Source organism: Lontra canadensis, unplaced genomic scaffold (assembly GCF_010015895.1).
Source record: "Lontra canadensis isolate GAN:19392208 unplaced genomic scaffold, GSC_riverotter_1.0 scaffold39, whole genome shotgun sequence".
In the NCBI taxonomy this organism is placed as follows: Eukaryota; Metazoa; Chordata; class Mammalia; order Carnivora; family Mustelidae; genus Lontra; species Lontra canadensis.
Genome location: NW_022631033.1, coordinates 1,022,230 through 1,034,926, shown reverse-complemented (window position 1 = coordinate 1,034,926; position 12,697 = coordinate 1,022,230). Strand labels below are relative to the sequence as shown.

Below are 12,697 nucleotides of genomic sequence, written 5' to 3'. Positions count from 1 at the left end.
AGTGTTGGTTCACCAACTGTAACAAAACATACCACACCAATGCAAGATGTTAAAACAGGGAAAACTGGGGGGGTGCGGGTGGAGACAGGTAGAAACCTGGCTCTTTCTGCTCAGTCTTTCCATAAACTTAAAACTGCTCTTGAAAATACTCTATTAATTTTAAGAAACAATGCTGGCTGCTGTTCTTATTAACATTATTAACAGTATTCTAGAGGAAAGATGTTCTGGAGCAGGAGAAATTGGTGAGCCAGTGTGTGGAGGGGGCTGGCACGGTGGGAACCTAGAATCATCCCCATTTCAAAGTCCAGGAGAAGGTGCACAGAGGATCACCTGCCCAAGGACCCAGCAGATTCAAATCTAGCCCCTGAAGCGGAGAGCAGCCAGGAAGGAGGCTACTGGACTTATGAATGAGTCCGCTGCATGGGGGAGCTGGGGAAACAGTCACGGGCCTGCTTTCATTATGTGGGAAGAAGTGCCCACGAGGGTGCACCCCATGCTCGCCCTTTGTGGACAAGGCTGCTTTGATCCAGTAAATCCTGTGGAGACAGCTAAGTAGCCACTGTGTGAGGCCAACATCTCCACAGGAACATTTGAACAAATATCTTAAAGGTTCCATGAGGCCAATTTTAGTATAAAACTTAGATGTGGAATGCTGGCAGATTTCCCCATGAAGGCTGCAACACAATTGTCAGTTTAAAAACTCTTGAGTGTGCATCCTCGTGAGCCTCGTGTGAGCGTGCAAGCCCAAATCACTGTTATGGTCATGCCTTGGAGAACTGGAAGGGGGCCTGAGAGGGAGGACGTGTGTATCAGATACTGCAAGCCTGGGAAAAAGTGGAGCCAAGGGCTGAATTTGGACCCAATGACCTTCTGCCAAAAGTATCATATTGCAGTGACCCTCAGAATCCACAGTGTGACTCTCTGTAACAGCAAAGGCTGATCCCGCCCCACACAACCACTCAGCTCCTAAAAGCCATGGAGGTAGCATCAGGACTGCGTCCTAAGACCAGTTCTTACTGAGTGTGATGGGCAGGACGTGCCCCACAAATTCATATGAGGTCTGAACCCCCTAGTACCCTATAATGTGCCCTTACCTGCAGACAGGTGTTTGCAGACAGAACAGTTAAGATGAGCTTACAGTGCTGTCAGGTGGACCCCCGCCAGCCACCGGTGTCCTCATAGAAAGGGGCAATTCGGACATTGATGCACAGAGTAAAGGTGAAGGCAGGGGTGAGGCGATGCCTCACACACCAGGGATGCCAGCAAACCCCCGGAAGCTGGGAACCAGCCTGCACAAGGAGCTCACCACCCCCCCCACCCGACACCCTGATTTTGGCCTTCAAGCCTCTGGAATCAGAGATAAGAGAGTCTGTTGTTCAAGCCTGGGACAGCGGGGCTTTGCCACGGCCACCCCGGGAGAAGAGCACACAAAGGATTGAGGCCTCTCACAGTGAAGATGAGCTACATTTCCCCAAATCTACAAATTGCTAGGAAGGAGGCAACAAAGTTTCTAACGTGCATGGAGCCTGAAAACTGCAGACAGGTCAAGACAAGGAGCACACGTGGCTCTTGACTCCCTCCCCAGGGGGAAGGCTTGCTGGCCTGCCGGAGGTACGGGCATCAGTTCCCCTTCCCAGGACGGCCTGGCGGCTCCTCTCCCCACACGGCCCAGTAACCCTGGGTTCTCCAGGCCGCTCGCACATTTTCGAGAGAGCACTTCTGTTTGCAGGAAGCACTTTCCTGTTGGTGAGGCACTCTTCTGGCCCGCTCTCAAACCGCACTCTCTCTGGGTGACCCCTCCACAGACATGATGCAGGACTCAGGACTCGGCCGCAGACCGTCGTCGTGGGCACTGTACAAAGGATGGCTCTTCCCCGTGGGGCCGGGGACGAGCCTTCCACAGGTGCTCAGGCGCTGCCTCCGGAAAGCACTGGCAAAATTCAGCTGCAGCTAAACTGAGGTGTTCCGTGGCCGATGTACGTGAAGAGCACAGGCAGGAGCCCACCAGCTCTGCTGGGTCTCCCGCAGCCCTCTGACTCGCTTGTGTGCAGAGCTTCTGGTGTCCAAACCCCACCAGAGATGAGCCGGAAACAGGAGGACGATGGGCAGGAGACCACATGGCCGGGTCACAGGTGCGGCAAACCCACAGGACCGTGGCTCCCACAGGAAACCAGCCCATGGCCTCCAACATGTGCTGGGGGTGGCTCCACACACACCGGCCACACCGACATTGCCTGTGCCTCCCCTCCCACACACACCCAGCTGACACAGCCCAAACTTTCAAAGCAACCTGACTGATGAACAAGGTTGGAGAACCTCCCAACGCTCTGCATGGCCCACTCATTGGAGAAAGGGTCTCGTCTCTTTGCCATGCCCACCAGGACCCATGGCCTTTGTAGAAAGCAGCGCAAGGGAAACTCTGGGTGTTGTCTTAACAGAACGATGTGGTTCAGCAGTGAGGGCATCGCCAGGGAGAGATCGCCAGGGAGAGATCGTCAGGGAGAGGCAGAGGATGACAGCTGCCCTCTGACACAGACAACAAGGATGTGCTTGGTCTCCAGGTGCCCCAACGCCCAGCTGCAGGGTGAGGGCTCCCGGGGCATCAAGCACAAGCTGTCAAGTGCAACTCGCCCATCTGAGTCCATGCAGGACCCCAGTGGCCACCCAGCGGTGCACCGGAGGCTGTGGTCCCTCCGCTCTAGGGCCCTGATTTCCCTCAGATGCAACTATACCAAGTTACTGTAATCCCAACGAGTAAACCAGAGGCCATGTCAAAACTCACCCCATGCCTTAATCATCTGATTACCAGAAAGACAGATGCTGGGAACCTCCCTCCTTTCCCAAAAGCAGGAGGCCTGCTGCCCATTTCCCACAGGGTCACCAGCACGTCCAATATGCCGCTCCGCATGGCGGCTCATTCCAGCAAAGGGAGTCAGGGGCAGGCACCCACCCAGGCATCCTCATGGCAAGAGAGCCAAGAGAGATGGACCAGGGGCCAGGAACTGCAGCCTGGCCCAGACTGGGAGGGTCTCATCCACCTCACCACCACCACACGTTTCTGAAGTTCAGCTGGCAGATCTAGTCAAACAGTGACCACGCTGTGCCCCCAGCAATGCCGCACTGCACACTGTCTGTGATGGTAAACCCTAACCATGCATCTGCTGTGGTCTGTCCTCTGAAGAGCCCGTGAAATGTGAGAACTGGGTGTGGCCGACAGAAAGGATGTTCTATGTGCTTGGATGGAAAAGGGCCTTGGGAAACAGCGGTGGGTCTCAGAATTTGTAATGCTGTGCACTGAGCCCGTGTCTGCAGACTATGGGAGCCACTCATCCAGGGAAATTTCAAAGTCTGGGGTCTACAGACTGCACGGCGGCCCCACCCAGGGCGCCAACCATGTCCTCCACACACCAGCCCAGGGCCTACCATCTATTTCACAGAAGTAAGACACAAAAGCTGTTTGTAGGGGAGACAACAAACAAAAAGATCTCCTGGACAGTGAGAGTAAGAACTCAAGGTACTAACTTAGGGTCCGGGTGTCATTCTCTTAAATTCTGAGCACAGGAGCTGGTCCTCACTTGTCCTTCAGTCACATACCCGGATCTGTGTTTTTAACACTGGCATGAAAATATCTTTATCCTAGTAATTTCTACAAACAAAGGCTTCATAACCTCAGTGCTCATTGCAGAGAAATACCCTTTAACATGATGCTTCCTCTATTGTACTAGCTATAAAACTGTACAATTCCACACAATTCAATAAGGCAGATGATTTGGCTATTTTTTAAAATATCCAGTATGGCTCTTAAACATTTCAAAATTTATGCTAACTTTAAAAAGGGAATGTGAATTCATACATCCCAAAGGCAGGAGAGAAAAATGATCTTAGATATTTTTCTAGGGCTTCTGTTAGAGAACTGTTTTGGGAAAGTTGAAAACCCATCTTGAACTGGATAGCATATAACTTAATTAAAAATCATGGCTTTGTAACTGGCTTCAGCTATGGACTTCTTCCTCCATAGGTGAAGAGCCTTTCTGCGATGACGATCCTGATGATATGAACTCAGAGGTCCAAGAGGAGAGTGGTAAGCAGTGGGATAGAATGAAAAACCCTAAGGCGCCACACAGACACTCCCTAATTAAATTAGTCACGTGACAGCACACTCCCCAGGAGATGATCACAGCTCAGCCGGTGGAGGACACCTGCAGACAGCACACCGTGCGCCAGTGCACACATGGCTTTTGAACTTGCTGCCAGGAGAAGCACACAGGTTTGCACTTCCAGCACACGCCTAGCACACACAAGTCCCCCTACGTGTGTGAGAAGAGAAGCCATGACTATCTGCCCTCGAGGAACCTGCTGGTGTGGACAGTGTGTTCGGAGCACTTTCAGTGAGAATCCTGCCGCTCCAAGACAGGACAAGGATTAGAGTGTTTGTTGGATGTGGGAGGTCACCAGGAGGAGGGCAAGGGGAAGTGACATCGCGCACCTGCCCAGCACACACTGGGTACCCAGCTGACAGAGGCAGGAGCGAGGGAGGCTGGGGCCACCCTGGCCCGGTCCTCGGAAGTCCCACAGGGAGCAGAGCAAACGTCCCAATCCCAGGAGCAGTGCTAATAAGGTTCCGCAGCTCAGCTCTGGAGTGTGCCTACGTTTGAGGACACACACGCAGAAATTTCAGGATGTCAGGAGGACACTGAGCGAACTGGCATGGGATGCTCACGGCAACAAACTCTTAACAATTACATGGATGGAGACTGCAGGGACCTCGAGCTGTTTTCTCTCAACAGGGGCCCCACACCCGCCAGGCTCTCATCCAGGGAAGGGACAGGAAGACGGAGCGAGAGGAGGCACATGCATCGCACCGCCCCCTCGACTCCGTCATGGACGGCTCTTCAGTCAGAGCCCCTGCGCCACCTCCCTGGGCTACAGGTCCTGGACGGCAAAGATGGGGCCTTGAGAACCCGGACCCTGGACCACATGGCTCACAGCAGCCACTCCTGCCACCAGCACTCGCACAGCACGGACAGAGGGGTGTCCCACATGCCAGCGACAACACACCGCCCCGCTGGGACTGCCCGAGGCCCCTGTGCCCACATGCCTGTCACCGCATCAGACTTCTGGAACCACATCAGAGAACACTCTGCAAGGGGCGCCTGGGTGGCCCAGTGGGTTAAAGCCTCTGCCTTCAGCTCAGATCACGATCCCGGGGTCCTGGGATCGAGTCCCACATCAGGCTCTCTGCTCGGTGTAGAGTTTGCTTCTCCTTCTCCCTCTGCTGCTTCCCCTGCTTGTGCTCCCACCCTATCAAATAAATAAAACCTTAAGAAAGAAAAGAAAAGCACACTGCTTCTTTGAAGAGTCCCTTTCTTGTCTAAGCATGTGGGTGAGTAAGGACAGTTGTTGTGCTGCTACAGGCGTGAATATGGATGGTGAGTAAGGAAAACACACCCACGTCACATACACACGCACGCACACGCCTGGAGCGTGTGTGCCCCCCGCCATCCCAGCAAGCTGGGCGGGAGGCCGAGATGCATTAAAGAAGGAGGAAGTTTACAACTGGAGGAGGTGGGAAGGCAGCGGGATAAGGGACGTGGGAAGCGAGGCATGGTGAGGAGAGAACAGGAGGCATGTGGCTCTATTTGCAGGAAGAATGGAACGAGGAGGAGGGTCCAGAGAGCCCCTGCCGCTGGGCCATCCAGAGGCACACGTTCTGCTGGGTTGAATCCTGGGCACCCTGCACCCAGCCTGAGCGACGCCTCGCAGTCTCCAAGAGCAGCTGCAAGTGGGTCAGAGCAGCCGTGACAGGGCCCCGCCCACCGCCAGAGGAAGGGGTGTCACCAGAGAAGCTGCCCGTGAAGGTCAAGAGCACCAGAGCGAGCACAAGTGGTGACTCGTGTTAGATTTCTTCAGGCTTCCAGCAGGGTGGTGGGTACTTCTCTCACCCGTGAGGCAAAGCTACCGAGAGTGCGCAGCTCGGTGACAGGGAGCTCAACAAGACGACGGCAGTGTAACCACGCCAAAGCTAGTGGCAGACCGCCGCTCGTCACCCTCCCCACCCCTGCTCTGCAGCTGGGACCGGAGAGTGGGAAAGCCGGGCCACGCACTGCCAGCCCAAGGCACCCAGGGGAAGGCGCGGTGCCTCACTCTGGGGCCCACGGTGGGGCTCACCGTGGGAACAACATCCCCACCTGGGGTCCCGGCTGCAAGGCGGTGTCTGCCGAAGGGGTCGGATTTCGCAGGCATCCCTCCAAGTATCGGCCAAACCGGAAAGGGGCACCCGCAGGGCCTCTTGGTGCCAGACCAACGCAGTCCAACAGCACCCAGCAGGTCCTGGCCTAGGCAGCGATGACACACGGACACCCAGCCTGGCCTTTCAGGAGCAGCAGAGCATCCCCCAGCCCTCCCTGGATGGACAAACTCCTTCACCCAACTTCAGCTGGGGGTAGCTAAAGGCCAACCTTCCCCTCACCCCGTGTCCTTTTCTGTGAATGAAGGGAAATTAAAAGAAAAAGAAGAAACCTGTGCCTTTCTCACCAGCTCTGTGTTGGGACTGTGAGGAACCACAGGATGGACCAGGGTCAGCCATCCCTCCCGCCGCCTCCACAGCTCTGCAGGGACACGTGCCCCAAAGCCATGTCTTCCTGCAGATTTCCAGGGTGCTCGCTGGCAGCAGACAGCCCAGGAGGGGTCACTGCTGACACTGGTGTGGGACATCCACACGCCTCCTGTGCTCCATGGAGCTTCTAGGGCCCCCGGGGCTGGGCCAGGCCATCTACTGCTGGGATGTCTCCGCTTATGGGCTCATTTCTGCAGTGTCCTTTCTCTTGCCCATCATCTACCACCAGTGGATGAGGAAGGAGAAAGCTCTGTCCCCATGAGCCCTGACACCACCTCCTCCCGCAAAGTGAGGGGACAAGCTGCCAGAAGGACCACGGAAGGACTGTGCTCATCTACAAATCAGCTTAGATGCAAACAGCAGGGCCAAGTAATGAGAAAGAAGTCCCAGAACCAGCACACTTTCCTCAAGTGACTTCAGGGAGCAGCTTTGTGATTTGTGAAGAATATGGGAGGACGCGCAGCATCAGGAAGATACTTTCAAGCACAAGAAGAAAACATTTGCAAAACTCAATGTGTTTACTGTACTCTGACTGGAAACCCTTGTTTCCCTCCTGTGGCTACAACTGTGCGTGTGTCTCCGCATGTCTGTGCGTCTCAGCATGTCTGTGCATCGTGTGCGTGTCCATGTGGTGGGGTCCTTCTGGCAGCAGCCACTCGCCCGAGGCCACGTCCTCCCTCAACACACGTCCTGGCTCCCACTGATCCTACGTGAGAACTGCAGGCAGGGTTGTGGGCGGTGCGTCAGGACAGCACTTGGCACTAACCAAGCACGGACTATGGGAGAGCTGGTCACTCTCGTGTTTATTATATTTACAAGATGCAAAAACCTCTCAAATGTCCTGTTCCCCGTACGCCGTATCGCCACATGAACGGTGCTATGTCTAACAACAGATAAGCCCTCAGTGGAGGTAAAATAAATCCATGTGGAGAGAACAGGGCTCTGAGTCTCGCCGATATGTCGATCCCATCCTTCTCTCCAGAAAACGAGAGTCAAAATAACAAAACTCCCAGTCCTTGGCTCTCACAGGTAGAGGTAGTGGCTGACAGAATGGACCTTCTTCTCCAGAACCCACCTTCTTGGGGCCACCATCTTGAAAGATAAGCTCGGGGTGGCCAAAGGGTGTGGAACATGTGTGGGAGGCCAGCACCCTGGGGAGGGGCCGTGGGCAGCCATGGCCTGAACAGGACCCCTGCAGGCCCTACCTTCCTGTCTTTGCCCCCCCACCCACGCCATCTGCCCACGCTCGCCTCCTGCCCTTCCCAGCCAGCCAGTGCCTCCTCAAGGGGCAGGGCTGAGCCAGCATATAGTCCAGAGACAGGAGTGAGGCTCTCTCATCGGCACAAAGCACAGGGGAGTGTGCAGGGCCCAAGTACTAGCCGCCAGGGGACAGCACGGCACGCGTGGCTTCACTGGCCTGGCCATGAGAGGCAGCATCCCCATGGAGGGATCCCACAGGCCCTCACCTGTGGCAGCCAAGGGGCACCAACTTACTGGAAAGCCTGAGCTGAAGGGGATGGAGCTGGACTCGGCAATCACGTGCTCACAGCCAGTGTCCTGTCCTCAGTCCCCACTTGTCCTTGTCTGTTGTGAGAATACTAAGGGGCAGCGTCTGGGTGGCCTGGGTCAAGATCTGGAGGCGGGACATCCAGAAGGACAGGGAGGCTGCGTCAGAGCTGTCCACCCACTGTGGATGGGACAGATGGTAAGGGGAAGACGTGACAAGCTCACCTTTGTGACCTCACAGTGAGACACTGGCGTGGGGCATGACACGGATGTGTGGAGCCCACGGCCGGGACGCTAGTGCAGGCGAGGCAAGGGACAGGTGCACGTCTCAGATTACCCGAGAAGAGCAAAGCAGATGTGGCAGGTGGAGTCAGAGCTCAGTGTGGTCCCAGCAGGACCTGTTGGGGACAGTCTCTTCCTCCGCCTCCTGCTGCTGTGGACAGCAGCTATGTCAAGCCAGCGGGGCTGCAGCCGTCCTGGCTGTGGGCACCCCGCAAAACCCGTGTGCAGCCTGGAGACGAGGGGGCACACAGGCAGGGTGTGTGTCCTTCTCCACTCGATCTTCAATGAGAGCCAACTAAGAGATCAGGCCCTGAGCAACCACGGCGCCAGACACCACCTGCACATGACACCCCATGGGAGCCTCTGAGGCAGCTGGGAGACCGCTGCTGAGCCAGCCTGCCCGCCCCCTCTGGGGTCTCGGAAGGAACTCTGCAAGGTGCCACCCTGCGCTCTGGTGGGCCAGAAGGACGGCTGGTGAGCTGCAAAAGCGCAGAACTCAGGAGGGCTCCCCGGGGATGCTCAGAGCCCACACTCTGGACTCACAGCCCCGCAGAGTGCTCAGGAACTCGGACGCCAAGTCTCAGCACGTGGAGAGCCAGAATGGAGGCCGAGGGACAGGACGAATGGGCACATGGCTATGTGTGTCCGCGAGGCCATCAGATGGGAGAAGGCCGACACAGAGTATTCCGTGCCCCACGAGCTCTCAAGAGCAGGCGCAGCTGCTCCCGGCCGTCCCTCGGGCCCAAAGCACAGCCTTGGGGAGCCCCGCTCCCTCCCAGCAAACTCAGAAGCAAATTACTTCGTGCACTCTGGTAAATGGCAGAAACACACGATTCCACCAAAATATGTTGCTTCTAGTCCCTGCTGAATGCGGTGCCTTTTTTTACAAGTCTGCGTGGACCAGAAGGCCATTTCACAATGACTTGCCTCTAAACAGAAATGTTGACTTTTCTCCCGATGCTAGTCAGATGAAGAATGCTAATTTTACTACCAGTTATTATCTTGAGATAATCATAAATAAGATAACGAACCCATGACCAAATTTCTGGCAACTGCAGGCTTTTGAAAATAACTCACTGAGTCAGAGTTTCAGACACAAACCTTGCGGAATGCTGGGAAGGTGTACAGACGCTGAGAGGTGAGGAAGTCTGCATTTTAAGTGCAGACAGTGGATAAAGGAAGCCCCAGCTAGTGTATGGAGGGTGTTTATTCAGAAACACCCTGTACGCGCTGGACACCGGGTCAGAAAGGCATGCCGCGGGGAGGTGTCTGGCTTCCTCTCCAGACCCACACCCCGAGGAAACTGTGACTGCACAGCACCCTTGGGACCCTGCCTTCTGTAGCTCCCATGCTATGTGCACCGCTCCCCAGGCCCACCCCTGCGCGGCCCCGGGGGCGGAGTCTCCGCATCCGCTGTGTGTGTGACCGCACGTGCGCGCACGCACGCGCGTGGTCATTCCGTTGCCCTTAACCAGCGCCGTGCCGCTGCAGCACACGGGGGCCGACGGGAGCGAGGAGACGCGCTCTCGGGATTGGCCCCAGAGTCGGCAGAGCTCAGTGTCCGTGTGGGGACAGCGGGCGGAGAGTTCCCACTTGGGCTGCATCAACATGGAATCTTCGGGAGAATGTCAGCAAGAGCCACTAATGCAAAGACTCACTCATTTAAGAAAAAGCTGGTATCATTTAAACAAAATGACATTGCTTCAGAAAAACAAAACAGCGCTCCGACGTTACCAGTGCTGGTCTCCTAGAACGAGCGTGGACAAGTAAGGCCGGTCTGCCAGATGCACTGGGGCCTCACCCGGATTCCCGGGCAGATGCTGTCGCCCCAGAGAGCTGTGTTCATCTCGCAGGGACAGGTTTCCAACCTGAACACTGCCTGACCACTTATTTTCAGGTTATTCACTTTGGCTTTAGCCATAAATAAATTGAAGGAAGTTGTTTAAAAATGCAGGATTCATTGCTTGCAAACAGCTCTCAGATTCAGTGCTGCGGGTGGAAGAGAATGAGGCTGCCACCCGGGCAGGCATCTGCTCTCCCCAGCCTGAGACCTCCCCACACATGCAGGCTCTCTCTGGGAGACCCCGAGGTGGGGGCACGCCTGGCCGTGTCACGGGGAGCGTGCCACGCTGCGTACAAAGCCCCCGTGTAGGGAATGGCATTCGCGATGAGTGGTCCTGGGTGAGCACCTGTTGCTAAGTACAGCATGAGTCACAAAAGACAGGAAAGTCCCACTGACTTGTTCTATTTTCTGATCAAATTAAAGGCCACAAAATATTCCACTGTAAGGCTAAGACTGTGAAGACGCAGCTGAGCTCTGGGGACAGAATTATGAATGAAACAGTCAATATTCGCCTACATACGGGCAAACCAATAAATCCTGGTGGATCCACAGAACACCCACATCTAAGGAGTCTTGGGCATTTGTAACAGGAACTTTTAAAGCCAGCTACTACGTAGATGCCTGAGTTAATGCTCAAACCGCTTTACTGACATTCCTGTTCACTGGAACGGGGCTAGCCCCTACTCTTCAGAAGCGTGCACATTTTTGCACAAGGTAAAGCAAATTAAAAAAAAAAAGAACGAAAGAAATGCCGACAAAGCAAGACAAGCAGCCTGAGAAGCAGCCCCTGAGGAACGGCTCGTACCCCCGTTCAATGCACCTCGACCCTGGCTACAAAGTTCCCTCCCAGAAGGCCCCCATGGGGGTCAGAGCTGGAGGCCCCAGGCTCCCGGGGCACCTCCACTGGAATGTGTGCCGCACAGCCTCATGGAGACCCTGCACCTCTGTCAGCCCCGAGGGAGCAGAGGACAGCGGCGTGCCTGGCACGAAGCGCTGGAGTGTCCTGCCTTTGAAGAGGCTTCGGTTTTCATGGCACCAGGGCAGCTGCCTCCGCCAGCAGCGTCCTCGTCTCCCGGCCCCTCCAGTGCAGCTGATCAGCAGCACTAAACGCCCTGAGCTCGGCATCACAAAGGAAGCTCCGCCACGGGCTTCTCCCTCTCCCGGGCGTGCATAGCAGAACATGGGTTTTGATAACTGCGGTCCCTGGATTTCCTCGTTCCCACGGGGACGCTGGCGGCAGTGGCCTTCTGCTGCGCCTCTGCTGAAATTAATGGAGCGGCCAAAACAGTTCCTGCATTACAAGCCGCTCCGGTGTTCAGTCATGATCAGAATAATGGTTAAGTGGCGACTGAACTCGTGCTCGCAGAGTCACGGCAGCGGAGCTGTGCACTGCGAGGGGAGGCTGGTCGCCCCAGTCCTCCACAGCGATCAGATGCTCCCGGGATGGCAGCGACTCTGCCCCCCGCTGCTGCCCCAGCGTCCGCCCAGGGAGGAGGACTGGACTTAGAAAGGCCGTGCAGCCCACGGCTGGGAGGGAGGCAGCGCAGCCCACGGTGCAAAGTACGGAGAGGCAAGCTGCTCCCAGAGGTGGGCCGGCGGGGGGCTCATTGCCGCGGCTACCTACTGATGCCAGCACATCCGTGCAAGCACACACCGAGGCAGGAAAAGTCAGAAATGAGTCATTCTGCACTCACCGAGGCAGGAGTCCTGCTGCCCTGCGGGCAGCATCCAGAGGCGGAGAGCAGGCGGCTTCCCAGCCAACAGGGAGACGTGCGCTCAGAGAGAGGTCCAAAATCCCTGCCCCGGGAGAAGGCCGGGGCCGACAGAGCGCGCGCCTGAGGAGCCGGCTGGCCACAGAGCCCTGGCACACAAGTGCACTGCAGCGCGCTAGCAGAGGCTCGCGATGCATGTCCCATATATTCGAGCACACCGGAAAACATGGATCTGGAGTGCACTCCGTGTGGACGTGGGGGCCGCCTGGCACCGAGCGGGAGAGGGAGGCTCTCTCCTCGTAATGCAATTAGCCATGGAGACGGATGCCTTAATTCCGTGCACTGCTGTCCCCTAGGACATCAATTACAGAAAGCAGGTGCCTCTACCTCCTGTTTCTTCAGATAAATGTCTATAATCTCATTTCACAAATGGTCCCTATTTAGACAGGAACCACCTATTGTGATGATATCATTTGCTCTAGTAGCCATAAATGGACAACTTCCTAGGGAGCATCAGTGCTCTGGCGACATGGGTCTTTATAAACGTGAGTGTGCATGCCGTTTGGAGGCCCGTCCACCAGGCAGCCTCTACTCCTGATGCAGAGAGCTCCCCAGCATCTGAAAACTTACAGGACAGGAGAGCCCTCCCCTCAGATAGCTCGTGTGGCCTCCAGGCACCTCCTCCCAGGGGACAGTGCGAGCCCCAGCAGGGACAGGAGGGGTCAGCATGGCAGGGGA

The 12,697-nt window shown here is 56.0% G+C and overlaps 1 protein-coding gene across 2 annotated transcripts in view; it reads right to left on the bottom strand.

Moving 5' to 3' along the window:
• Window positions 1-12,697, bottom strand: part of DLGAP2 (DLG associated protein 2) — a 707,896-nt gene that overhangs the window by 487,134 nt on the left and 208,065 nt on the right. Inside the window, exon 1 of one of the 2 annotated variants that reach the window (XM_032869810.1) lies at window positions 11,942-12,025. The exons of the other annotated variant lie outside the window; for it this stretch is intronic. The gene's annotated coding sequence lies outside the window, so the exon portion shown is untranslated. Of the gene's footprint in view, window positions 1-11,941; window positions 12,026-12,697 lie in introns of those variants that run through there. 2 annotated transcript variants of the gene reach the window in all.